This window comes from Seriola lalandi, unplaced genomic scaffold (assembly GCF_002814215.2).
Source record: "Seriola lalandi dorsalis isolate HSWRI2012SDOR001 ecotype SW California unplaced genomic scaffold, Sedor1 jcf7180002054504, whole genome shotgun sequence".
Classification (NCBI taxonomy): Eukaryota; Metazoa; Chordata; class Actinopteri; order Carangiformes; family Carangidae; genus Seriola; species Seriola lalandi.
In genome coordinates, this window is record NW_019525057.1 from 836,545 (window position 1) to 862,185 (window position 25,641).

General features: G+C 42.1%; 1 protein-coding gene across 3 annotated transcripts in view; it reads left to right on the plus strand.

Annotated features, from left to right (window-relative positions):
* The first annotated feature begins 229 nt into the window (after positions 1 to 229).
* Positions 230 to 25,641, plus strand: part of chrm2a (cholinergic receptor, muscarinic 2a) — a 68,962-nt gene continuing 43,550 nt past the window's right edge. Inside the window, exon 1 of one of the 3 annotated variants that reach the window (XM_023413155.2) lies at positions 230 to 379. The gene's annotated coding sequence lies outside the window, so the exon portion shown is untranslated. The other 2 variants (XM_087175821.1, XM_087175820.1) reach the window with 2 other exon arrangements.

Genomic DNA, 25,641 nt, shown 5'->3' on the forward strand with positions numbered 1-25,641 from the left:
GTCGGTGTGAGGTTTAATTGGTGTATTGACGGATTATATCTTTATTTTATTTTATTTTAAAATCACGTGTTGCTGCACTTGTGGCGGTAAACGCTGGAGCTGGTTTCCCCAAATCTAAAAGGCAAATAACGACTGTCATTATCGTCAAAAACAGAAGTGCCAGCCTACTTCTTATTGCTCTCTCTCTCTCTCTCTCTCTCTCTCTCTCTCACTCTCTCACACCCCCCCACCCCACTCCACTACCTCCCCACTTTTCCCTCGCTCAGCCGATGCGCTCTCCGTCTCCAAAGCCTGTCTCCAGAAGCATGTCCTCAGACATGCAGCCACGGTGCGATGAAGCGGACCAAGAGACGCCACCAGCATGACAGCATGAAAGCAGGTAAGTGCGCGCACACCTGAATCTCATGAACATATGAAATGTTTTCGCTGTTTCCTCTGATAAAACAAACAAACAAAAAAAGAGTCGATATTTCTGCAGCAGGTTTTACCTGGAGCTCTCTGGCCAGGAGATGTAGAGCGCTCGGTCACGGCAGCTTTTCATTGAGATGTCTCGGTGCTGGTTGCTGCCAGGGATCGAACTTGAGACTCCTCAGATACGGGACTCTCCCTCTGTAATTGTTGCTCCACACCTGTTATGATCCTCCAGTGCGTAAAAAGCCAAAACATCTTTTTCTTTTTTCTTTTTTTTTAAATCAGCAAATATGAGGAAAAAGTATCTAACTTTTTTTTTCTTTTTTTTTTTTTTTACACAAAGAAAAAAACGAATTCCTGTGTGACTGCAGTTTAAAAAAAAAGAAAAAGATGTTTGGTATATCGTGTAGAAAACGGGGCTGCCAATATCTACCGGAGGGGGAAGCCTTGAATGATGAGCACAAGGACAACGAAATGTTTTACGCTTGATCCACAGCTGCTTGTGCCATATGGCGCATCGTAGACGCAGAGGGAGGAGGACCGAACTTTATTTCATGTACTTTGTCCTGAGCGTCCGCAGCTGATTTTCTCTCAGTATGAAATAGAATATATTGCTGTCTTCATTTTTCAGCCGAAAACATCCATTCACCCAGGAGGCTGCGCGCTGTCTTGTCATATATCCGGTGCAATAAGCGCTGGATAACCCTCCCTCCGTCGTTTAAATAACCGTGTTTGGTTTTTAAATGCGGAATAAATGCGAAAGGGTTTATTGGTCATTTTTTTGCCCTCGTGCCACTCCGATGCGCTTTGGATAAACGCGTGCCCTCATATAACAGCTGGTTCAGTTTCTCAGTGTCTAACATCAGAAAGCAAATCACTACAGAATCAAACGTCCTGATCTGTGTTGAACCCCCCCCCCCCCCCCACCCCCCCCCCCCACCCCCCAGCCCTCCTCTTTCACGTCTAATGGTGCATTTTGGCGGCAGAGACGCAGATCTGTGTGAGTCTATATTTGCCCAGAAGCAGTTTCCTCTCTTGTCTCCTCAATTCGATCAACCTCGCTCGATTTCAGCACAGGAGGTTGCAGACAATGCAGAGAGAGAGAGAGAGAGAGAGAGAGAGAGAGAGAGAGAGAGAGTGTGAGAGAGAGAGAGAGACAGAGAGAGAGAGAGAGAAATATACACGTTCAATGCTGCAGTGTGATTCCTGTGTGTTCATGTCAACGAAACGACAACAAAGCGTTGTAATCATATAGGCTAAACACTGAGCTCTACAAACCTCTTTAAGAATGAGAGGTGATGTCGCTCCGCTGCCACGAGCCCGTGTACGTGCGTAAAAGCGCAACGGAAGAAGCGGATCAGACTTGAGACGGCAGGTTTGTGTCGGACTGGTGTGGCTGTTATAGTTGAGATGTTTTTTACGCACAGAGTGGATCTCTCTCTCTCTTTCTCTCTCTCCCGAATCTCGCTTTTTGGATGACGTGCAGTGGTTTTGTTGCGCACAAATCCACCGGAGGAGTCGATATCCAGAGGTAAAGCTGCTGTTTTATCGAGCTTGTACGACACAGTTGGAGGCTATTTCTCCCGTTTTCTTACAATCAGGTTTACAGTTATAGTTATAACAGTTTATTCAGATTCTGATGGAAACCGGAGCCAAAAAACAAACAAAAAAACGCAGATGTCTGTTCCTCCTTTCACTTGGCAGGATACATCAGTGCAGGGGAACTGATAGCTGGATGCAGGTTCTACTTTTGGATCATTTCAGTGGTTTGTTTTTCTGGTCAAACTAAAAACGAAAAAACTGAGGCTCAAACGCTGCTTCTAAATATGTAAAAAAAAAAGATTCTTGCTGTTATTTCTGCACTGGGAGAAAGAAAAAGTATGTGAGGACTTCATGGTAACACAGTATATATAGGTTGTGATTATTAGCTGCTGGGGTCCTAAATAAATACTGCAAATGGAGTTCACCTGTGGCACCAACATCTGCGCAGAGACTTGTAGTCGTTTGACATATGTTGTTGTGGCAGTGTGTGAATGAGAGCTGTGGCTCGACCTTGATTTAGTCGCTGGCAGTAATTGGTTTTGTTTTGAGGAGAGTCTAATGTCGCCTTTTGTGGCTGTTATTGTGACAGTGTGTTCCCACAGGTGTGTGTAGGTCGATGCTGGTTTTTGTTCTTGCACATTCAGGCAGAGCTCCAGCTTGGAATTTGATCTGGTGTGTTGCCAAAAAGAGGAGGAGGAGGGGGGAGGGGGTTTTGCATTTTGCTACTGTCTGGAATCCATTAGAAAGTTTCAGTTTATTGAAATAGCGCTGCAGGGGAGCAGGTGAACACTTACAGCTGATCCAAAAAAGATAACCTGTAACAAACAATTTACACTTTTTGTGCTTTTTCTTGGAAATTTTCTTTTTTTTTTTGGTGGGCACTTCATCATGACTGGGTCCTTCACCTGCTCCCAACACTTGAACCAAAGGCGAAACAGAAGAACCATTTGTTTGCCTGTAGATAAAGATTTTTGAAAACCTATTATGTTCCCACAGAAAACACAATTTGCACGGCCACAAAAAAAAAAAACCTTCAGGTTTCATAAATCACCCTACACAATCAACACAACCTCTTAAACCACAGCCAGAGATGGAAGAACCACTTCAGACTAACGGTTAATAGTTCCATTTAGCGAGCAGAAGACGATCTGGAGTCATATTTGTATTGAATAATCACATTTTAATCCTGTGTTATTGCAGAAAATGTGATTATCAAGTGCAGCTGAAAACACAGTCCATTTTATTTTAATATGGCAACGTGCTAACAACTTAAACAGTCGCTATTTCACTGTAATGATCATGTCTTTTAACATGTATTTTTAATTTACTTTGGCTTAATGTCCTTCGTATTATTACAAGGGCTGAGGCACATTTGTGAGAGTGCTTTAATGCCTTATTTACATCAACAGAAAACATCAAGACCTTAAAGAGAGCTGGGTATAAGTGGGCTCTTTATAAAAATAGCCATATTTTTTATATGAATAATGTGCCCTGTTCTTTCTTTTTTCGGTGCAAGTTTCCAGAAGTGTCTTGCGACTTGTTGCTGCTCATTTCCCGTCATCGTCCTGTTTGACATCCTGATGTTGATGGATGAGGTTTGGATGCACCGTGACTGAACAGTTACTCGACAGCGGGGGGGGGGGTCTATTTCTGCCAGCCCACTGAGGTTTGCCAAGGTCAGACGCGTGGTTTTGTTTCTTTTACACCTCCTTCCCCTAACTATTGATATTACATTAGAGATGCAGATATTATACTGTGTGCTTGATGTTCACTAGAGTGGGGGGGGGGGGGGGGGGGGGGGTGATAGCAGATCATGGCATGCATCGATTTGTATGTTCTGTGTGGCTAGCAATTATGCAGGAATATTGCCTATTGGCATATTGGTTCATGCAGATGGGAGTAAAATTCAGAGTATCTGAATGAGTGGATAGTATTTTCACAAGATCATAAATTCTTGCAGATGAAGCATCTAAAAGTGATGCTTGTTGCCCCCTGTGGTGAAAATGTGACATGGACAGGTGCGCACACACACACACACACACACACACACACACACACACACACACACACACACACACACACACACCAAAATGAATGACTCTTTACCTGGTCACACTCACATGGAGGACAGAGAGAGGAGGAGACTCGTGCCAATGCTGCTACCTACTTGCTAAAGCTGTGTTTCTGGCAGAGGTGGTAACCGTGTTATAGAGGCGACGTTGCTAAAGTTAAATTTAGCTGGTGGGGTGCCTCATTCCATGGACATAAGCTCCTCGGTTGTAGAGCGGCTGCACAGTGCACATTAGTGAATCTGTGTAGCTGGCACACACAGAAAGGAATGTCTAATTATCACGCTTTCAACCGCAGAAGGCTCCTATATTTGCACTGAGCTCCTGCTCTAATCGCTTTCTTTTCCTATCATTACACACTTATTTATTTTTTATTTATTTATTTTTTTACGCAATTAAAATGTTTGTTTTTCTTCTTCCCTCCGTGCGGATGAGCCAGGAAGTCCATGCAGTGTCGGCTGGGCGTTGAAGAGAAGGTCTAATTGAGCAGGGACCGAAGAATGGGTTCGGCTAATGTGTGGAAATTTGGTGGAAGAGATAAAAAGGGATTCTGTGAAGGGGCTTTTACATAACAGTGAACATGTCGTGTACAAGTGTGTGTGTGTGTGTGTGTGTGAGGATGAAGGTTGTGCCAGTGAAAAGGAGACTGGATGAGGATGTATTTGACTTGCATTTATCTAAATATGGTTTTATAAGCTTAAACGTCCGTGTTTCCCGCACAGATTTCCATGTGCTGATACTGAATCTTCAGCTACAAATGGCTGGTGTTCACTTCAGCAGTGCTCCTTATCAGATGCTGAGTGATTGCAGAGCTTTACAATATGAGTGTGCCACCAAACCGCGGCACGAAGTGGCATTGATTGGAAAGGATAGAGAGGAGGGAGATTCCTCCTTAAGGTCATTATCTAGCAGACAGAGAGTGTTGGACGAAACAAACCAGAGTAATTGCATTTATAACAAAAGACTCGGGATCAATGGAGTAAGCGCTACTTACAGCATTGTGTCAGCATATTTCATCAACATACAAATGGATTCAGTGACCCTGTAATTGCTCATAAAAATCTACTCTATGAAATCAGTTCAGCATCTCCCTGAAGTATGAAGTCTGTGTGGACCCACATTTCCTGTGATTCAGAAAGTGAATCATGATTCATGCACCAACACATTTGAGGGATTTGACACGCAGACGACATGAAAGAGACTTGTTTCACTCTAGTGCAGCGTCGAGCTATGATTTACTGTCAGTCTGTGTATCAGAAACTAAGTTAATACAGATTATTTTGTTATTATTATTCCTGGTAAAGGCAGCGGTGGCAGTCACAATATGCAAAACAGGAGTCACATTATTTTAATCCTGGATTAACAGACTGTTTGGCCACTTGGGGGCAGCAGAAACGAGCTGTAAACACAATATTGACCCATTTTCACCCTTTACACTTTTTAGCAAACAGTCGCTAATTTAGCTTACACACCCGACACGTGGAGCAACATTAGCATTCATACAGAGTTGTGTTTCTGGCCGCCTGATGAATGCAAGTACAGCATTCATCCTCTTACAAGCTCTGTTTTAGTCTTTTTTAACTTCATGTCTGATTCTTTAGCTGCTAAATGCTCTGCTATGTTTGCTAGCTAGCTGCTAGCTTTGTCTGTTTGCTGTTTGGTGCTGGGCAGGTAGCAGGTAGCATATGACTGCCTACTGCTGCTGGGGAAAAAAAAAAATGAAAGCGGTAAGACTGAAACAAAACAGTAAAGTTATTGGCTGTAAAAACCATAAGCCTGTCATGTGATCCTATGGCTTTTACAGGTAGAGGTACCAGGTACCGGCACCAGTTTAAACTGTTTAGATTTCTGGAGTAGGACATTTTTTAAGAGCTTGTCAGCATTTTCAGGCAGTTGTTGAGACATCTGATAGTTCAGAGTATTAATAGCTAGTTGGATAGAACTATAGCCTGTAAGCAAATAAACAGCACTGTTTGGAAGCTGTAACTCATCAGATTTAGTTGATACTGCCCCAAAGTTTTAGCTTCAAGATGCATATTGTCACATTTTTGTGTTGTGATATATTGTGCAATGCTGTATCATTACAGCTCTTGTATATACCTGTTTGTTTCAACAGGAGTGCCATCAGCCGTTAGAGCAGAAACACAAGATTAGATAACTGTATAAATAATTGCACTGTAACCTGAATATGGCTTGCAGCAGGATTAATGTCACTAAAATCTGGAGATGACTCTTCAGGTGGAGTAAGTACCCCTGCTTTTAACCAAAACAGGTTGCCATGGTGATACTGAATTAGGATTTGTTCAGATGTTTGTGAATAGCAAAGAAGAGTGACATCTCAGTCAGTCAGCCCTCAAAACAACGTGTTAAGTTATTATATGAATAACAAAACAATGTTTTCCCTTCAGTCGCGCTCACTTTACATCATCCTTGACAGTACAACTTTACAATATCAGATAGTCCTTTCACCCCGGCATTGTTTGTCTCCATTTTACACCAGCATAATAGACCCATATCAGCCACTGTGGAAAATCTGAACAGCAGTTGCGTTGCGACAGCAGCAGCGGCGACAGCAGTTGTAGTACAACCCTCAAAAATCTCTGGAGATCCCTTTGAATGTGCTCTGCTTCCAAAAGCCTCAGGTGTTCCTCAGTCTTGCCGCTCATCCAGCAATAATGTCGAGCGGCCATTCCCTGCTCTTAATTACTCTAAGCCTCAGCACCAGATAATTCCAGCCAGCTACTTCAAACTCTAGCTCTGCCTTTATCATCGGCTCCATAAAACATTCATTGTGCCTGTCTGCTCTCATTGGACCTTGGCAGGGAGGGGTTACTGTAATTGCCAGCAGTCCTAATTCCTCTATGATGAGAGATTGTAAAACAGGAGACAAAAAAGAAAGAAAAAGGTTGAATCAAGCTTCCCCTCTTACCTATAGCGCACACACATTCACACAAAGAGAAAGGCGAACAGTTTGAAGAGAGTTTGGTGATGTGGGCAAAAAGGGAAAAAGAAAGTAGGAATGAGTCCAGACAGTGATTACTTTTTCTAATTTTTTGTGCTGCAACTTTAGCTCCGGCTGGTATCACAAGTTCTTGTAAACGGCGCCGACATGACAGGCCGCCTTAATGTCTCACTGTGCCGCTGCAGATGCTGCTTGTGTGCTGTTTTGTTTTTTTTTTGAAGGAGCCCTTGTGACTTTTTCTTCTTGCGGGCCAGGAGCACTAACAAGCAATTAGCCAACAGGAAGAGCGCTTGGTATTTCAGGGGACAAAATCCAAGCTTACAAAGTCAAACGCTGCTCTCTCTCTTTTTTTTTTCTTTTGACAGGACCGTTTGCTTGTTCCAGGAAACAAAAGCTACAGCAGATAGAAAAGTAACTTAAAATCATTTAGACAGATAAAGAAGACAGAGGGGGAACATCTGACTGAGCTTTTTTTTTTTTTCCAATAATGACCAAAACCTTGACATGGCAAGACTATCTATTGAATACACCTTAGTTTTGTTGATTTCACACAGATTACACTACAGTGTGTGCAATGCATTAGAAGTAGCCGAGCGTTAATCCATCTACTTTTAAGTGCAAGTCAATGAGCTGCTGGTAGCTGACTTCTATTTGAATGGGCAATAAAAGTCAAACTGTACTCCTGCAGGTATTGCTGTCCTAATTACAGACCTGCCTGAAGCTGATAAACAGGAATGATTGCCAGATGGAGGCACCTTGTGCTTAATGCCAATAATGAATCACTGCTAATGCAAACTCTCGCTCTCTGAGCTGACCGGTGAAACAGCAGTGCGTATCAAGATGGTCAGCATTAGAGGAAACATCAGCCACATGTTTCAGCATCTGTTGCGACCAAAATCGGCAACTAGCAGACGTACCAGAACGGTTAGCGTAGTTAGCATCTTTTGTTCGTTTATGTTGTTGTTAGCTCGTAACTGGCAGTGGCTGACAGAGTGTTAGTGGTTGTGCTCATGCAAACTCTCTCTCTCTGTACTGACAAAGTTTCAGGATTATTTAGCCCCGCCCCCTGTCCCCACAAGTTGACGGGATTGGTTCCTTACGTTATATGACATGAGACCCTGGCTGTCTGAATCTGTTTTTCATGAGAATGTCATTGGTTCCCTGCAGTTCCAAGCTGGAAATACTCATGGCGCTGACTGCTTATATTGCTCATGATATCGTGTCATATATAAAAAACCATATGGACATGTTAACAAGGTTAAAAACTTGATTTTAATCAGAGGGGGTCTTTAAGGTCTGCCTTCCATTAGCTGAAACCTGGAGGTATAACTGTTGCTATGAAGAAAATATGCTTTGTAACATCCTTTTTACAAACGTGAAAGATATGCTAAAGTTCCGACTTAGCCTCAGGGCTGCAAATGATTATCACTGACTCATACTTTGCAAATGTCCCTAAACAAACCTTTGAATTGTGCGCTTGAAATCCCATTCATCAGTCAGGTTTGAGATACTCTCAAAGAAGATACATCTGTACTTACAAGCTTAATCATTATTGTGTGTTAGGAAAGCCCAGGGACACATTTTGCTAAGAATTTGAGAGATTTACTCCCCTGTGACCAGCACAAGTTCATTAACCCGAAGCCACCGGTAAAAATGAAACGGCACATTCACCCTCCGTTTATTTTCGCAATGAAAGATATCTCTCCATGGGGCATTGACGAGGTATTTAATTCCTCTCCATTCCAGTGAAAGGAATGCCATTTTAAAAAGCGCAAGAACTCCGACTTTCCTCTCTGCCAGAGTCTCGATAATCACTCATTTAAGAAAACATTTTGCTGAAGAAGTTTTTCTCTAAGGTTCAGAAAATGTCTTCTATGCAACAGGAGAAAAAAAACAAACAAAGAAACAAACAAAGGTCCAGGCAGTTTACAGACTGTGTATGAAACAGCTTCCCTCTTCACATTCCCGGTGAGAAAAAAAAGGCCATGTGTGAAATCAAGGCTGAATTAGAGCTGCTTCTGAGACAGATGGCTTGACACGAAGCTCAATACTGTGTACACACTCAACAGATAAACACTGGTCCCGACCCTGGATATTGTGGATCAAATAAAGAAAAAAAAGAAGAAAAAAAAAAAAGGTACAACTCATCCTCTCCACGCCTGGAGAGCAACTGAAGCCCCGAGCTGAGGCGGTGAGGTTGTGGGAGAGAGCGGAGGCTGCTATGCATCCCATCCTGAGCCGATATTATTAAGCCCAGTGACAATCATTGTCTGTTATTGTTATTGGATCCTGTGTCAGCTCTCGGTTTGTTCCTGTGCTTTTGCAAGTGAAGCCCTGTTTATTGCCTCAGGTGTAAATCGGGTTCATCCTGTGTTTCTTTTAATGGCCCGAGGCCTTGTAAACTGTAGTTTTCTTTTATGTGGTCAGCCGCCTCCGATTTATGGACTCTGTCCACACTGTCTTTTTAAAAGTAAACGTGGGACAGAGCCCAGATAATGGTTGTAAATACCACTGTCTCGTTTGATGGCATTTGGTGGATGTCTGTCCCCCCCCCCCCCAGAAAAGACAACTGTCCCGTTTTTTGTGGCGCCTTGGGGGACGGCAGAGGAAATCACTGGAGTATACAGACTTACAGTTATTCCAAGTTGCACAGGAAACGAGGTCATGAAATACTTCCACAGGATAAACATGACCGGGTTATTTAAAGAGACAAAACATAGCCTGAGATTACATGTACATTTGATAAGTGCAGCGTGACTGAGTCGTCTGAGACCTGGACGTCTCGCTTCCTCCCCTCAGGCCTCACCATGAGACGCCAGTGGACATTGTACTTCATCCAAAGCTTTGTACAGACCCATGGTCTGGTTTGACATTCTGAAAAGAAGATCCCTGAAGGTCGGTGTAACTCGTTTCCAGGTGAATGATTTGACATTTTGGAAGAAAATGCCAGCAAGAAGGAAATTGGGCACTTCTTAGGTTATTCGGGCTTGTGTGCGTGAATACGTGTTTGCAGAAGAAGCCCTACAAGTTTCACATTCTGCAGCAGGCTCACGCTCCACTTCTGTAGATTTCCCAACCAGTTTTTTTTTTTTTTTTTTTTGAACCTCTCTGGCCTCCCGTTGAGCCGCCTCGCTGTGTCAGAGCGAGGAGCCCATTTGAAATGCTGTTATTTGACTTGACAGGAACAGGACTGCCGACAGAGTCCAGAGACTACACTGTGTCAGTGGAACACAAACAGACTGTGGGATAGATTCACTGTGTGAGGCACCCGCCGCCCCTGTGTTCACACTCTCTGATGGCCCTTTTTGACAGCCCTCTCACAAACAAAGGAGACAAAGCAGAGAAAAGACATGTCTGACCATATGAAACCACTTTGACAGAGTGAAACAAGTTCTTACCCGTGACTCTTTGTATCACTTAGTTTATCAAATAGCATTTTTGAGTATCTACATTCAGTATGTAACCCCTCTTTTTGTCTCTCCTCATCTGCCCCCTCTGGTTGAAAGTTTAAAGTCTGTTTCACCCAGCGTCCTTAGTGGTGTGGTGATGTCACAGCGTACCGACACACCCTGGAGTACACTTCTCCATCACTGCCTCAAGGTGAGAAGTTGAACCTCTTTCAGCTCACGTTCAGCTGAAACGTACATACATATATCCAATCAAACAAGGTTTGGGCCAACAAGATAACTGCACCGGACTTTGTTAGCTCATAGGTTATCGTAGCTAGCTGAGGGATAACATGGATCGAAGGCGTGCGTCAGAGACTCTAGCTCGCCAAGACACACCCAGTTTTCAGTGATCAAAATTATACCCCGCCTCCATATTCAACTGGAAAATACGCCACAAAGCTAAAGACGCTACATCATATTACAGAACATAAAGACAGATTAACTGCCATTTCACTGTGCCGTTCAAAAAAAACCCTTTTCAACTGGACGATCTGAAAGCGCAATCAGGGACCGTTGCTACGTCTCCACAGCTGCCTCTGCTTTGTTTGTCAGTCAGGAGAGGAGTACAAGAGACAAGGTCGTCCCACTTCTCTCCAATTTTACACAGTTTTCCAGTCCAATCAATACTGCCCAACATGGCAACTAAATCAGAGCGGTCTCATTCCCCAGTTGCCTGATAATTGGAAGCTGTTAGCATGGAAGACGGGACAGGAGTGTCGATTGGTTCGGCTTCTTGCTTTTGTTGGAATGAGACCGAGGCTGATTTGCTTTGTGCTAAAAGCTCAAACTCAAGTGCTGAATGTTTTAAGTGAAAGTGGCACTTTGTCATTGTCCACTTTTGTTAGTCACAGACGTTAAAAAGCCTCGAATATTTACTGGGAGGAAAAAAAAAAAAATTCCAGGAAGTTGTAGGAACTAAACGCTTCAGTGCTTCTAGAGTTTACTGAGTTGCCAAACTACTTAGCCAAGACGCATAAATTAAGAAAGTGTTAGTAAAAGAAGATGGTTTAAAGGGAACTGACAAATGTTTAAATGTTTTTAATTGATTAGAAATAACAAAAGATATAAATGGAAATGGCCTGGGTCACTTTAAACAGGTCTCTGGTGCAGATAACTTCCTGTATTGCCGGCGTTGTCTCTGACTTTTCATACATACTCTTCAAACTGTGAGCCTCGCTGAGTCCTATTTATTGGCTAGTTCTCGGATCCTAATGAGACTCATACAGTAATTAGTGCTTTATTAAAAAGGCAGGTGAACTGGAAAGGTCAACCAGTTTGCCAAAAGCACAGACAGTGACAACATTCATTATAAGAGCGTTTCTACAGGTGCCTAATCAGAGTGATTAAAGGGTAGTCTGTTTTCAATCTGATCCAATTAATGTCCAATAAAGATACAAATAAAGGTCACATAAGATAAAAAATACAATTTTTAGAGAAAATGCTAAAAATGTTTGACATTATACTCATCAATTATGAATAATTCCTGTTGTTTCCAACTGTAGGTTTTGCATTTAAAGCCAGAAATAGACTAAAATTAGAGAAAAAGAAAAACTTTAATACAATATAAAAGTGATGTGACCTCGATATTTCATTCCAGTGCAGGACTTCAATACTTTAAAGCCCCTCATTAGTTTTTCGTCTCAGTCAAGTGAAGCAAGAAAGTTTTATGCCCTCAGAAAAACTTCCTTATTAGGAAATACACTTACCTCCGTAGATAAATGAACACAAACCTTGTATCGCCGTGATCCTATCTTTAAATTACACTTCTATGTGCGTGGGCGAGCGAGCGTGTCTCCGGCGTAATTACGGCCTCGTTGAACGACCTCTGACTCAGAAGTGACTGGAAGTTGAGCGCAAAATGTGGATGCCGAGAGAGCGCGGCTGAATCATCTTGTCCTTGAGGTCGCTTAACTTTCTCTCTGCGATACTAGAGATGCACAGAGAGAGAGACAGAGAGAGAGAGAGAGAGAGACAGTGCCTCACTTTCGAGAGCTGTAAACTGTGAAAACTGCTCACCGAACAAACATAAAAATTTCCTCGGCCTCCACGTACGGCCCTGTCGTGGTCATATATGTTAATTGCTCTGGGTCATTAGTTACCCAGGTCTACCCCCAGGTCCGATTTGATATGTTTTTCTGCTTCACAGATCAAGACATTTACTCCCTAGAGAGAGGCGCCATCATACAAGTTAAATGATGATAATGATTCCTTCAGCCCAACAGATTCATTATGGCGACCATCTTGTCAGGTATCACATTCCTGGAATTAATCCAAAGGGAGCTAAATCCCCATTCCTCCTCCTGGAGTTAATTGCAAATCACGGTGTCACTTTTCATGGTGCCGCGACCGTCCCTTGAGTGCAGCTCGTCCAATTATCTGTTGGCTGGTGATTTATTTGGTCACTTCTTTTCTCCTTCCGTCCACGCACCAGCATCCCTCATTCACACTCCCCGCTCTCCCTCTCCCCCACTTCATCACTCTGCTTATCCTATGTCCTCGCACCTCTCATCTTACCACCCCCCACCCCCCCAACACCTCTCCTCTCCGTGTTAGGGCTCTTTCTCCAGAGCAGTAATGGTCTTGGTTCAACCTGCTGGGGCTCAATAATGAAGCTGCTGCCCTAGAAAAGCCATGTTAATGTTGACTCTGGGATCAGATTCTGTTCCAAGACACACAGCAGTGACAAATGAATGTGCCAGTTTGAGCCAACCGAGCTCAATAAACAGCACATATAGACCCCGTGGCTTTGACATAGAACTGGGAGCTGAGAAGCTTTGCGGACAGATTATGGAGAAAATAGAAATTCAAATTCGCTCATCGGGGGACGTTCAAATGAGCTGTTCACATGTACTCGTTGCAAAAGAACTAACCAGTATAAGCATTTTGGGGCATGTCCAAGTGCGGGAGTGCGACGTGTTAATAAACAGGAGAGTAGAACTGTGGCTCCCTTAAGTATTGGCTCATCCATCTGGTTGTCGACAGCATTGACAAGCTGTCTGCCTACTCCTGCTCTGCCACTCTGACCTCCCTTAACCTCCTCGGTCTCAGTCTGACAGGCAAGAGATGTGCTCGGGTTTCGCCGAGAGTTGCGCGCATCCGTCCGTCTGCCATTGTGCTAAGCCGCATTTACATCCGAGGATCGCTGTGCCAGTGACCCCCGGCTGACGTACACGGGCAAGACCGGAGAGGAGTTTCCTCTGGTCTGCCATCCCCACGTTTCTCCTGTCAGTCTCTTGTCTGTCTGGAGCCCGTAGAGCAGCCATGCGTGCCCTTCCCTCCATCACAAGGATGCTCTCCGTCTGCCGTGCCCACTCGTGCTCCTGTAGCGTGATGTGTAATCCATTTAATCCACCTGAAAACTATATTAGATCTGTTTGAAGTGTTTCTCCTAAGGCAAACCCTGATGTGAAGCCCCGTTGGGATGCTTGTATGTTAAAAAATAAAGCCTGGCTCGTCTGCTTATAGCTCTGATAAAAGAATCCAATTTACACAAGCAACTCCAAACACATGCACGTCCAGTATTGCTCAGTAGCTTTATGACTTTGGGTATGGAGGCTTAAACCAACTGCACCTGACATATTGAAATCTGGATTCACTAGGGTCCTTTAACTGGCTGTGCTATGGACGACTCACAGGACTCGACTTGATGCTTTATCATTTACTGGTGGCTGAAAATCACCTGTCTGGACAGCAGGTTGGAGGCTGGGTGAAGAAAAGGTGTAGGAAAGGATTTACTCGTTAAAATCTACTTTCAGTGTAAATATTTAATGAAACAGTTGTTTAAATCACCAATAAGTCGCATTGAATAATGGTTTCATGTCGACAAATTTTTACCACAGACCAAGAGCAAAGAAGAGCAACTTTTCATTTGGCAAAAAAAAAAAAAACTACCCAGGAGCCCTTTTACAACAGTAATTTGGAGCGCTGCTTGCTAACACAAATAGTGTTAATGTCTAGTTTCACAAATGATGAATTCCCGCAAATTGCAGATACATTTGTGAATCCTACAGGGCTCTCGCATGCTCATGCAAATATGCTGTTTGTTTTCCCTCAGTGAAAATGTGCAAAAATGTCTAAATGAGCAAGGGGAAAATGACCTCATGTTGCAAATCGCCGCTTGCATGTTGCAAATTAAATGATATGCATCCAAGATTAGTTGACACCATCTGGGGCTCATTTTTTTTCAATTGATCATACAGGGTATTTTGGTTTCTCCTTGGAGCTTTTTGCCTCTTTCAGCCCATTTGCCAAAGTTGAGAAATAGACATGGTGTGTGCAGTTTGATAACTTCTGAGCATGGTGTTTTGGTGGGTATTGAAATTTTAAAAAGGTCCCATATTAAGTGAGACTTTCGTGTCTTTTCTGATTATTAAGCGGGTCTTAGTTCTATATTAATACTGTGAAAGTATCAGAGCGCTCAGTCCACAGAGAAATGCACACAGCCTATATTCAGAAACTGAGCCTTAAAGCCAGCCATCAGTACTCCAGTAACTTTGTGATGTCACAACAAAGCAGTCAACACCCTCAGTCACGGCCCAAGCCCCGTCCACCTGGACCCACCCTCCAACCTTGCAGGATTTAGTTTCTGAGTGTTTACCTGAAATCTACTTTATTTTTATTCAATCACTCAGAAAACAGTCAGCCAATCAGAAAAGTGGCCCTGAGCCTCCTGTCTTCTGATTGGCTCACTGACCTGTTGTTATTAGAGCTCCAGAGAGAAGCCTGAGAGAGGAAATGTCAAACCACATTGAGATGGTTTTTTGGTGCTTAAAACCACAAATATATGTTCTTATGCTTATCAAAACTTCAAAATAAAACACTGGAAAAGTGTAAAATTAAGACACCCTGTTGATACTTCATGTAATTATCCCACTAAAGACGTCTGCTGTAGAAATGTTTAATTCCCTGCATCTTTTATTCAGTGGTAAAACTGCAAAGCAGCTGGAGAAATTAGGTGAAACATCTGGCTTCTGTTTCACAAATGATTGTTGCTCACAAATTGCAGATGAATGCATGCGCTCATGCATGGGTCGCAAGTGTAGCGATTGTTTTGATTAGATAACTACAGAGAAGGGAAATCGTCTCATGTTGCAGCTCGCAGCTTGTGAGCCGCAGATTTGGTGGAGCAGCTCGGAACGAAGGCTTTTTATGAAGAGTGCATTCATGCTGTGCTTGGATTGTGATGTTTCCAATGCACTGAAGCACCATTAAAAAGTTATCACTTACCAAATGTGAAATGTAAAAATTACAAAAAAAAATCGCCGATCTTGCATTTAGCAGAGGCTGTTCAGTGTTCCTGCACAAAATGACACCAGGCATCCATCTTGGATGGAGAGAGGAGCTGATTTTGTTCTGCTCTCTTGACACTAGTGTGTTTTGTTTGGTTTTTTTCTTTTTTTGTTTGTAGCAGTTGCAGGGCAACGGCACATGAAACTCAAGATATGGAGGTGCCGCTCGTTCTCCGGCACTCACTGCTAGGAAAGCTGCATCCGTCATGCAAAGATCATCCCCACCCTGCCTCTTTGAAGTGATGGCTTGGATCTGGTGAGGCAACATGGCTTCATCCACACAATTTTCCATCCACAGAGAGACACCAGTGTGGAAAAAAAAGGTTCTGCTGCCGTGGAGCCGCTTATTGAAAAAGGCATCAAACTCCCCTATGCGTGAGGGATGTGAAATGTTATGAGACCAGGTGTAACGCGGCCAAGTCAATCAATTTCCAATTAAGCCATGCTCCTCAGTCATCCATAATTCTTTTTAGCATGTAAGTGGCTTTTTAATCTTTTCATACAGGAGGTGTGCTTAACCCATGCACCCCTCTGTGAAAAATGTCAACAAGTGCAGGAGGAATTAATTAAAAGAGGCTGATGTGTCTGATGGATCACAGTGAAAAATTTTCCCAGTGAAAAATATAGTACATTCATTTTAATTTAATCTATGTTTTCAAATCAGGATGGCATTTCCTTGACGCCCCAGCCCACTCATTTACAGTTCAGAGACTCAGGAGATTTATAGTGTCCTTTTACTTGGCCACATGAATAATTTATTAATCAATCTCTCCAGCAAAACCCCAAGAATCTCCTACTGGTATCACACGCTATTGTGTAGAGTTGTAAAACCAAATTGCTGTCTTAATATATCTAACTTTTATCCAAAAGGTTTGTTTGAGTTCTTTTTTATTTTTATTTATTTCTTGCTTGGACCGGACGTTGCAGAGAGATAGCCGCAGGTCGACAGTGAAGCATTACTTGACTCTAGGGAGATAAGGAGGCCTGGTTTTCAAAGTAAAGGCTGTCAGTTTGCCCAGTGCAGAAGAATGTGATTGAGCATGTCTGGTGGCTGCTTACACCACGGTCTTTGCCCCCCCCACTCCTCGATGTGGCAATTGATTAAGTTGTCCCGACTGGGGTTTTCATTGGCCTGTTGCCAATCCTGGGGGCCAAAATACACCTGCCTGCCCTGTCAGCCACTAAAGTTATGACATCATGAGGCCCCCTCGTAAGGCACCTCCATTGTTTTGAAATGAAGGCACATCAATTTCATGGGCTCCACTGCCCAGCAGATGATTTGTGAGTGCTATTATCCCTTGAAATCGCTCCGGAAAATGGCTGCAGTGTGAAGACAGGAATTGGTAACGGAGGTTGGAGGTGGTGGGGGGGTGGGGGGTTGTATGGTAATGGTTCATTGGTTGTGTATGTAACCAGCAAGAGCAAGGTCAGAGTATGGAGAAAATGTCATGTTCCCATGAAGGAAATGTGTTTATCATTATCATTTCAAAGTTTTCTTGGGAAATATGAAAGCACTTCATAAACTTGACATCCAGCAAACACTAACAGACTTATGGCAGAGAAGAAGAGGAGTATGAAGAAGGGGGTGTGGAGAAAAGAGTGACCAATAACCTAGTTACAAAATCAGCATGCAATCACATTTTTTTTTTCTCCTGGTAGCGGCAGTGAGAACAGGTCTGACTGCCATCCAGCTGACAGCGGAAGTTTTCATTTCCGAGCTTGACTAATTCATTATAAAGCCATTTGAGTGTCAGAACTCTCTCGTTGTTAGAACTGGAATCTGAGAAAGAAGAAACTGCTGACTATAGGAAATAACAATTTCAGACTTGACCGCGGCGAAGGTAAAAAATGCAAAATGCATCTCGTTAGGAATTCACTTCACTTCCCCCACATAGCATGAGCGATTCAATTTGTCTGAAGCTCCCACCAACTTACACAACTTAACATAACAAAATAAACAGATGTGTGATAAGAAATACTCATTAATCAAGCCGGTGCAGCAATGGAACCTGCGCAGTATCTATTTCCTTTTCAGGAGTTTACTCTCCTTTTTTTTTTTTTTTTTTTTAAACTCAAAGTTGCAGGAACAAATATGCAAATCTGTTTGAAGGGAAAGCATCGTCGGGCGCTTTCATAAGAGCGGCTGGCGGGACACAATACGTGGTCAAATGTTAAAGTTATCAGTGGAGTGCAGAAGTGAAGGAGCCTCTTCACTACTCTGCTTTCCACACCTGCACTGAAAGATTTCAATTCACTGGCAAAGCCCTCTATGACAGCGCGCAGCCATTCTGCTGGGCTGAGATAAAACATAACGCTAAAAAATAAAAGTTAAATGATCAATTCCAAAGAAACACCTGGGTATTAATCTGGAGCAGGGCTGCAGGATGGTAGCTCCCAGAGGATTGCAAGATGATTTGCAGAGGGATTTAGTAGATGATTCACCACCTGTGAAAAAAGTTATATACCAATACTTTATGAAATACAAATGTTTTAACATGTTGTTAATTCACTGTTAAGTTTGTACAGTGAATATGTGCAGTCTAGAGGCTTTGTTCATGAATATAAACTAAAATTATCTGCAAATGAGAGAAATGATTCTATTTCAGTCACACCGTGCTCCTGCAATCTGTGGACACAGTTCTGCTTAGGCCTCACGATCAAGGAGCATTAAGGGGGACTGATATGCTGAGATCAGACTCAGTGATAAATGATCTTTCCCAACTTTCTCGACATGCCTTGTTGAGGCAAAGTGCCAGGGATGGTTTTTGTATCAGGTGAAGTAAACCTGGGAAACATTCACTGTCACTCAGCGGTGAAGGAGAACTCTGTCTTTCTCCTTCCCAATCAGAGGTGATGAGTGTGTGTGTGTGTGTGTGTGGGGTGAGCAACATAAATGTGTGTGAAGGGGGCTAATCTTGCACCCACAGGTGTAATTAATTCAGACCCATCCTCAGTTGTCATAGTCAAATGGCTCCAAGTTCACGGAAATGAAATAAAAACATCTTTACTCTTTCATTTCACTGTGACAGTTGAGCATAGAACTTCTTCACATGTGGGTGAAAATCATGAAACATGTCTCATGAAGTTGTCAAACTATGTTAAAGAAGGTAAAAAAAATTCCTGACATGATAGTCTTTTGCTTGGGACGTCTTGAGCTTTCCCAGATGCTGCTTCTTTTATGACACACCACATGGGATAAGATGAGCTATTTCTGTCCTACAAAATAAAACACACACACAAAACCAAAACATTGGGTTAAGACAGGAGCCTAACTTGAGTCTCTGTTTTATATATATATATAAAAAAAAACTTAGATGTGCTCCAAAAGCAGCTGTCACATTTACGGCACTCTGATATCTACCCAGCGAATGAAAGAGCACTAAATCAAGTGAGAGCTAGCTTGCGAGATAGCCACAGCTAGTTTTGGGTAAAGCTAAATTTAGGCTTAATTTGTATTCTTTTTTCCCAGACTGTTATTTGTAATTTCCTGGTAATTGAGTTTATTTCACACAACTAAGCTTGCTAGCTATCCATGATTGAGGAAAAGAAGAAAACAATATAAAAATAGCTAATCCCATTCTTAAAGTAGTTTAAACAGAATATCACTAAATGCAATTCATGTGGTTTCAACAATGTATTTTTAACATATTGTAGATTGATTTCAATAGTTTATCCAAAGGCAGAGCCACATCTGAATTTTTTTATATTTTCTACTTGGGTAAAATAATCAGTGTAAACTTATATTGAATGAAAGAATTCCTTTTTATCTGCTATGCCCATGCAGCCAGAATACGCTTTAACCAATTTCTCTTAACTTCACTGCGTCTGCCATTTTCAAGGGTTGAGTTGTCAAACCCGATGCTTATTTTCAATCTCGACGCCATCATGGGACTGATGTTGTGTAGCCTGAATTTGCCATAACACATTTTCCTTCATCCATGCTTGCTCAAGGAGAAGTGAACATAAAAACTGTACAGTACACTTGTAAACACCATGCTCGTGCTTTACCCCATGGGATCAAGCAATAAATTGCAAACAACAAACTCGACTGCCTGTGGTCTGAAATGGCTCCCTGTGCTTCATTGCATATGCAGTACCATCCACATTCCCTCACAAACATGGATGTTAGAATTTCATTCCGGCTGCCATTACATGCAAATTTCTGAAAAGGACAAGAAAAGTATCTGCAATCCCTAAAATTAACATTTGATAAAGGGATTTATCAGCTTCACGTCACATTCTTACTTCTTCAAAAAAATATTACTCATAATCCTCCAATAGGATTATGGTGATCGAGAGTAGTAGAGTAGAAATGTACCTTTTCAGCCGTCCTAAAACCAGATGGAACGTCCCACAAAATTTATGTAAGAAGGACGACAAATTTACATAAGAAATGACAAATTAAATCCCTGCTTCTGCGTTTGAGCCACCAACAGAATTTTCAGAAAGAGCAAATAACTTCCACTAATATCTGCTTAACCTGCATTCCTGTGCTCTTCTTTGTAGACCTATCCCCTGCTGTCCGACTTATTTTGAAAGGAATCTATAATTTAAGCAACTCTCCGCTAAAAAAAAAAAAATCGTCCTTTGTGAATTTAATTACACAATATCACGCGATTTCACATCTATCTTTTACGGTACGGAGAAAAGAGACCACTGAAGTCTCTAACAAAGCCCCTAACAAGCTTTCAAAATTCAGGCCCAGACATGTATGATTAAAAACACCCAATGGCATTTTATGAAAAGGTCCAGCAAGTTGCCATCAAGATAACAGTTAAATCAAAGCACAGTGGAATTTCATCTTATCTCCTTGGGGAGGGATTTCTTTGGAGCCTCTGATTGGCTGTAATGTGCAAAGTTAACCTTTATGTGATCCACACCGAGTGTTTATTCAAATGTTAACCTCTCTGTAGCCAGATAACCTTCGCTCCGTTTGCTCTGAAGCCTCGCCCTGAACTTTTAGCCCAAATCTTTTTCATCCTTTTTTTTGTGAAAATCTGAGCCTGGCCGAGAAAGTGATTTCCAGTGAAGAGAAGATGACCTGTGTAAAAAAAATTTTTTGTAATTTTCAATAGCGTGGATTGGAACGGCTGATAGAATGAATTTCTATAAATATGCAGGTGGTGCTTTTTGTCAAGGGGCAATGACTAAATTGGAGACTGCTTATCATTTATGCACAGGGAAAAAAGTTATATAACAGATTAATGTCTGCAGCTTGAACATTTGCTGGTGCATTTTAAATCTCTGACTCCACATCAGTTTTTTTCAGTTTTTTTTTATTGAACTTGTTTATCTGAGTGCACGCACACACACACACACACACACACATACACATACACATACACAACCTTAATCTCAAGTAAATACTTCCTCATCTGCAGGTTTTTGATCTCATTTCATCAGCCCTAGAGGTATAACAAACAAATTCATGCTATTCGGTTTATTTGTTCTTCATTTTCACTTGGTGACAGCCTGACACAGTGAACATGCTTTTGTTCAACTCAAAAAACGAGGTGCAACAATTGGGGAAAACTAAAAATCCAAACTCTTAATGTGTCGTTGTTGGCGGAAACATCAGAGGCTTCTCTCTTCTCTGTGGTTGCAGCCTGGTTAAAAAACAGCAGCATACTTCAAGTGCAGTGAAGCCTCAAACTCATTACAATATCATTATATTCTGATGATATCTATACAGAAACCATGCTGCGTTATTCAAAGAAATTAATAAACATGGCAGTGATAAACAGTGCAACTGCATAAGTCAGAAGAATGCATTTGGAAATGTGATTAGCAGCGGTAGAAGAAGTGTTTACATCCTTTACTTAAATAAAAAATAATATACAAATATGTAAATGTAGTGACACAGTTTCCTTTCTGTCTTCACTTTGAGTCACTATGACAACACGGAGGAGTTTCAGAGCGGAGCCGAAGTGAAAAGTCTGTCCGATGATATACTATTCAGCGTTTTGATGTGATGCTACCAACAGATTAGCCTTTCAACTCAAACTTCAGTTCATATTGGGAGCTGGAGTCGACACAAGTCACAGCCACAAAACTGAGGATCTGGCTTTAGAGAGGATCTGAATTTAAAGAGGTTAAACAACAACAAACTGAAGACAGGGCTAAAGAGATACTGTCAGCAAGAGCTGCAGAGATTATACTTCACAGCAAAATATGCATCTCAACTCCAAGAATTAGGAAAAGTTGGAAGAAACAGAAGAGCAACAGTGAAAACCTGCGAAGGCTGCCTTCAGAAGTTAAAAATAAAAACCAATATTTAAACGAAGCTGATGCATGATGACTCAAGCAACAAGATAAGGAAATATATTCCCTGACAGGAGAAATGTTTGACCTTCAGTGATTCACTTCTACGTAAATAAAGCAGAACGAGGAGGTGAGAAGGCGAAGGAAAGAAAACCTTGGAAATACGTTGTAAAGACAGTATTTGATTGCTACACAATAAAGTGGGATGTGAAGATCAGAGTGTTAGGTTATTACCCAGCCACCAATCTGATTTTGAACTGGTGCTGGATCGGCTGTCCACTGGTGATGAACATCATCAACCAGACTGATGGTGGGAAAGGAGGAAAAGAAGGCCAATAAGCCAACCACAGAACGGATTAAATCTTTAATGGAGGGAAAACACTGACCAGCTGACTCCCACTTCACATGACCACACTGCCTGAAGGACCTCTAACCTTCAACCACATGTTAACCGTGACTCCAACTGGATCGTTATTACTGAGTCAATTAAGGCGAACGCAGACTTTTAACTTTAATTTTGTAACTACAATGGCGCTAATTTTAACTACTTTATCTAATGTTAGGTAGCTTATTATATAAGATGATCTTTCCATCTGAAGGATTATGAAGTATGAAGATTTACCTATCCTGGATTTTTGAGGCTGTCTTTATTATTCAAAATCTTTATTTGTTTCCTGAAGTATTCCTTAATTTTTTACAATATGTATTAAGGGGGAACTGTACATTTGAAAGACAACTCTGCTCGGTGCTTTCTGGTGGACAAACATATCCGATATCATCATTATCTCTAATGTCCACTGGAAAAACAAACATCCATAAAGACACTCTTTTTAACTTTTGAAATTTGTTGTTTTTAGTTGTCCTCAGTATCAAAGTAATCCAGTCATATTAGTCGTACATCCGTGGGTACACTGCAAACAGGAACTGCTAAAAGCTAAGTGGGCATACTTTTAATGGTGCCAATTTGCAAACATGTAAACAAATATAAGCTAAAGAAGAAGAAGAAAAAAAGACTTTGAAAACTACATGCATAGAGAAGCATAGCAATACTTTAAAGTAGAAACGCCTCGAAATTGCACTGTTTGATTAAACCTAAAGGTTAATTGGGCAATTGGCGCAGATGATTTGTTACCGAATGGCAAAACCCTCTTATGCACTTTATCCAAATAACCTTGCTCGCTCCCTAATTAGCGCTGTCAGCTCTGAGAAGGGCCGTGTCGCTGGTGTGCTGCAGCAGGAGAGGACTGTAGGAAGGCAGACGGCAGTGCAAATATCTAAGTAAACTCCCTGGTCTAATAACACGATCCTTCTGCCCTGAGGTTAAACAGACCCACTAATCACTCACTTTGTTTGGTTTGGGTTTTGAATTCATCTAGGCAGCACCCACAAGCGACGGACGTCTGTGCCTTCGCTCCTCTGTCGTTCTTGTGTCTCTCAAGCTTTAAAATTAGGCTAAATACATGAATGCAGAAACATCTGCCCACTGAAAATAAGTGATGAGTATGAATACACATTTAATAAACTCTGGCACTTGTTCATGCGTGTTTAATGACTTAAACACGCACACGTTATTTGGATTTCTTGATCAATCAGAGCAGACACGCTTTACCAGCAGACCATGCATATAGATCCATCATATATACTGACGCATAGGTCTCAGATATTCTAAAGAGATGCAGCGTCATGGGAAGATTGATGCATTGGCTTATAAATAGGCTGACAGCCAGCCTTTCAGACTGTTACACAATCAAGCTTTTTTATCCAGACACATGCCCCCCCTGCTGGGATGTTGGCTGAGAGCAGATAATGAAGCGCCAGTGGAGATGTCCACTGAGATCTATGACCAGGTTTACACTTGGAGAAGCAACCCCTCCCCCCTTTTCCTTCCAATCATAATGCTGATGTTGCAATAAAACAGCAGCCCACACTTGCAGGAGGGCCCCGGCAGTTGCAGTCAGGGGACACCAAGTACTAGGAAATTGCATTACAGACATTCCCCTCGGAGTATTTAAAAATGGAAACACTGGAAGGCTTGTTTTATTGCTTGTGCTTTTCGACGAGGTCTCTCCAAAGTGCTTCCGACAGTTCATAGCAGTGTGAACATGTTTTTGTTATAAGACAGTTACAACTGCGCTCTTAGGGGGATCTCATGGAGATGCAGAAGTCATCAGACATAAAACAGCAATCTCACAGAGGGGTTGTCTGAGGTCAAGTTGTGATAAGTGAAAATGTGATATGAATGGATTCATCTCTGGATATCAAATCTTGCTTGGCGAGGACCTTTTCTCATTTTCCATAACCTGAATGCCACATCTGTTTTCTGTCTACACTTCTCTGCTTAATATTCATAATAAAAAAGCAAGACCATTTGAGGAGCCTTCAAATGGCTTAAGCCTCAGTCAGGCTACCTGCAGTCTTAAGGTACCCAACGTTAGGTTTATCCATTGCTCCAGGCCCCTTACTTGTTAAGAGGTAATTTTCAAACAAAGGAAATGCATCAGATTAAAGGAGTTTTGGTATCGCTATGTAGACAACGTTAGCATTGACAGCTGTTTGCTTACCAGTGTAGAACAAGCAAGTGGCAAGTTCAGCATCAAAGTTCATTTCTTTACTCGCCAGGAGCTGTCTCCAGCAGTGGAAACCAACAGCAATGTTAACTCTTCTGTCTATCCTGTTTTTCTTCCACCGAAGCTAACATGCAAACTAGCTAGTCTTGTCACTTTCACGTGGCGGCTCATTGTAGCCTCCAATCTGCCCTGAAGACGTAGCGCTACTCAGTGTGCGCATTATAACCGCTTGTATTGTAAACGCAATGATGGCTGAAGCTCTTGACAATCACCACCACCCATTCCTGGCAAGAAACCACATTCGGCAGCAGAGAAAACTTAAAAATACCCCCTTTATAGAGAAACCGTTATTTCAGTATTTTGGGTAAACACTGCATAAATTTGGGAGATAAGTTTCAAGATTAGGCAGACCATCAATATGTATATTGAAGGTGCCTGGAAACAAACAGGTAAAGAACAAAATCTGATTGTCCACACAATAATTGGAATAAGTAAATTCAGTTTTGCGATCCCAGCCACAAAATATGAACTCAGTGATATCTGTGTAGTTAAGGAATTTTCTTTTAAATTGTGAAAATAGCACATTAAACAATAGTTCTGGCTTCTTGAGCTAAAAGCCAACGCTCTAACCAGCTGACAATCATCTCTCAGCCGGAAAGTTACAAATCTCATTCCCATATATCTTTACGGGGCTTAGACACATTTCAGGATTTTATGGTCCACGTAGCGTCTGAGCAGTTCAGCAAGCATGCTCCCCACCAAACATTTAGTGCTCCTCAGTGATGACAGTGTTCTGTACAGGTCAGTCACTTTATTTAATAAGACCCCCCCCCCGTCGCCCTCCCCTCCCTAGAGGCTGAGGTAATTCTTTGGAGATTAAGGTGATAGAGTGTGGATAAAGACAGCCGCCTGGGTCAAGCTGTGCCCAGGGAGAACCTACGCTGTTCCTTATAACCTTGGTGGACATTTTTTACTGTCACACATAAAGTGAAGTCCACTGCCTTGAGCGGTGAAGGAACTTATCTTAGGTCATGCCACCCTGCAGCCAGTCAGTGTGCAGTATATCTCATCTGTATGTTAAGCCTTAAAGCA